Consider the following 3,461-nt stretch of genomic DNA (forward strand, 5'->3'; position numbering starts at 1 on the left):
ATACATGTTTTTCATGTACTTTTTCAAAGACTGTGGTTTAATCTATTATTTCTCTTAACAATGCCTTTTGTAAAGCAGAAGGTTTTTTGTTTTTATTTTAATGAAATACAACTTATTTTTTCATGAATTATTATTTTTGTGCTGTATCTAAAAGCTCCTTGTGAAACCTAAGACACTCTAGATTTCCCTCAGTGATTTCTTCTAGAAGACTTAAGTTTTTTTGTTTTTAGTATATGATATCTTTTGAGATAATTTTTGTGAATGGTCTTTGTGATACTTTCTCACCAACAAGTAGGATCTTAGTGGTTTTGTGTCGCATGTTCTCTACCAAACTGAAGTTCCTATTCTCAATCTACTGATTTTTTTTTTTTTTAATGAATGTTTGTTGGATTTTGTCAACTGCTCTTTCTACATCTATTGATATAATTTCTCTTCATTAGCTTCTTAACATGGTTGATTACATTGATTTTATTTTTTTCATTTTAGTATTTTAAAAGTTAACATGAGATTATTAACAAAATTTAAAGTTAAATGAAATGTTAACTGAAGGAAAGAATAGATTACATTTATTTTCAGATTTTGAACCTGTCCTGCATACCTGGAATAAATTCTTCTTTGTCTTGGTGTAAAATTCTCTCTATTGCTTGTTTTGATTTGCTAATATTTTGCTGAAGACTTTTGTACATATATTTGTGAATTATATTTTTTCATAGTTTTCTTTTCCTGTAGTATGCTGTCCTAGTTTTCTGTTAGTTAAGGCTGGCTTTACAGAATGAGTTAGGAAATATTCTAACTGCTTCTACTTTCTGGAAATATGATAGGGAATGGAAATAATTTCTTTCTGAAGTTTTTGTTAGAATTCACTATCATTTCAGCAATATTTAAAAAATAACTGTTTTACCTATCAAAACATTTTCCCAGGTCACTGGATTTTGAAAAACAAAAGCTTTAAAATGTTTTGTTTTATTTCTATCAGTTTTTCTATATGTATTTAAAATTATTTGTTGGTCTTTATACAAATAAATAGTAGTGGGAGGATAAACAGTAGTGTGAGGTTATGAATCATTTTAGGTCATAAAGATTGAAAATATTTATCTAGTTGGGTATTCATATTATTATTATTGGGGGCATTCAGGGAGCTATAAGACAGATGTACAATACTGCTATCACCCAAAGAAGGTGATTCCCCATCACTTCTTTTTTCAGTGGAATACAGTCTTTTGTTTCTTTTCCTCCCTTTTTGTCTATTTCATTTCTCTCTCCTTCTCTGTATTTTCTACCTCTTTTCATGCACATAGAAGAAGACTTGTAAAGTTCCCTGCTTAATGTCTGGCTCATTCTTGAGATCCCTAGACATGGCTACCCCATTAGGATACTTGAGCTAAAAACTGGAATTCTCAGAGGAAAGCAAACTAATAGATTTATCCTATGGAAGACTTCTGCTGACCCTATCAACTCTGCTTCAAATGCAGGCAGACTAAGTGACACCATAGTGCATTGTTTGAATGTGCCAAAGTTTACATATCCATTCACCTACTGAAAAACATCTTGCTTCCTTCTCTGTTAATATCTTGATGGCTTCTTTTAGCTAAATTTGCATTGTTCCTGTTTCTATTTCTGCAATTTCACTGGCTACATGAAACCAGGAAACCAAACTCATATTTCAGAGTTAATCTTCCTGGGACTCTCAGAAGAGGTATTATTGCAGCCTCTCCTCTTTTGGCTCTTCCTGTTCATGTACCTGGTCACTTTCATTGGGAATCTTCTCATCATCTTGTCCATTATCACTGACACCCTCCTCCACACACCCATGTACTTCTTTCTCTTCAATATTATCTTTTCCAGACATCTGTTTCATCTGTAACACCATCCCAAAGATGCTGTGAAACATCCAGACTCAGAGTCAAGTTATCACCTATGAAGGCTGCATCGTACAGATGTATTTTTTCATGCTTTTTGGGATATTAGACAACATCCTCTTGACTGTGATGGCTTATGACCAGTTTGTAGCTATATGTCACCCATTGCAGTATATGATCATCATGAACCCGAAGTTTTGTGACTTCCTGATTCTGACATCCTGGTTAGTGAGTTTTCTCGACTCTCTGTTACATGGTTTCATGATTTTGTGACTCTCTGTTTGCACAAAATTGGAAATTCACCATTTTTTTTGGCGAACTTTATGGGGTGGTTCAGCTTGTTTGTTCTGACACTGTACTTAATGATTTGATGATGTATTTTGCAAGTGGAGTTCTGGTTATTGTATCCTGGTATCCTTTTCTGTTACTCTAAGATTGTATCCTCCATTTTGAAAATTTCATCCATGAGAGGCAAGTATAAAGCATTTTCCACATGTGTGTCTCACCTATCAACTGTCTCCTTGTTCTATGGTACAAGCCATGGGGTGTATGTTAGCTCTGCTGACACACAAAACTCCGAGGCAACTGCAATAGCCTCAGTGATGTACACTGTGGTCATACCCATGCTGAACCCTTTTATCTACATTCTTAAAAACAAAGACATAAAGCAAGCCCTTAAAACACTCTTCAGTAGAGAAACATTCTCAGTATAAGGGAAATATTTGTCTGAAGATAGAGACTTTTTCATGAGTAACAGTTCTCAAAACCCTAAAAGATCTAAGTCATGATTAATATTATCAGTGACCAGAAAGACAATCTGAAATTTAAGTTATTTAAAGAGTTCAGTTTCTTTCATTTTTCATATAAGTAACGGCTTCTTCCTGTACTTTCTCTAAAAATTTCATCTCTTATTATATTCTCTGGGTTCAGTGTGGGAAATAGAATCTACCACATAAGTTTTCAGAAGTATATAATACAGAAAATTTAATGCTAAAATAGTATAGGACTCGCTGGAGAAATCATCGTGTAATGCTTTCTCTACCAGATGAAAGCAACTGTCCTTCATACGATCTTCTGTTGATGACAAATCATTTGACATATCAGAGGCTGTACACTAATGGCCAGGGTTTCTGTTAGTCCAATTTGTGACTATATCACATCCACAACAGGAGCAATTGGAGTCACCATCTGATGAAGTTTACAATAATCTGTATGTACTTTCCTACAATGACTGACAGGTAGATTGCAGCTTTGTGAGAGACCAGGGCTCAGAGAACCCAACTAAGCTATGTCCAGATTCTTGACTCACAGAAACTTTAAGATAATTGATGTGTGTACATTTTCTAAGTTTTGTGGGAGAATCTGTTACACAAAAATATGAATAAATAATACAGAGGTGTGGAAAACTAGTATAATTTTTATACATTTACATAAGATGACAAAAAGAACCAACCCTTTCAAAAAAATTGGTTATTTCTTATAAAAGTAGACATATTTACAGGGTATGTGTGCCTGCTTAGTCATTCAGTCATGCCTAACTCTTTGCAACCCAATGGACTTTAGTCCTCCAGGGTCCTCTCTCACTGGTGAGAGGTGAAATAT

The 3,461-nt window shown here is 34.2% G+C and overlaps 1 pseudogene; it reads left to right on the plus strand.

Annotated features, from left to right (window-relative positions):
- The first annotated feature begins 1,633 nt into the window (after positions 1-1,633).
- OR7A147P (olfactory receptor family 7 subfamily A member 147, pseudogene) lies at positions 1,634-2,572 on the plus strand (annotated as a pseudogene).
- Positions 2,573-3,461: the final 889 nt, after the last annotated feature.

The sequence above is a fragment of the Bos taurus genome, chromosome 7 (assembly GCF_002263795.3).
Source record: "Bos taurus isolate L1 Dominette 01449 registration number 42190680 breed Hereford chromosome 7, ARS-UCD2.0, whole genome shotgun sequence".
NCBI classification, from domain to species: domain Eukaryota; kingdom Metazoa; phylum Chordata; class Mammalia; order Artiodactyla; family Bovidae; genus Bos; species Bos taurus.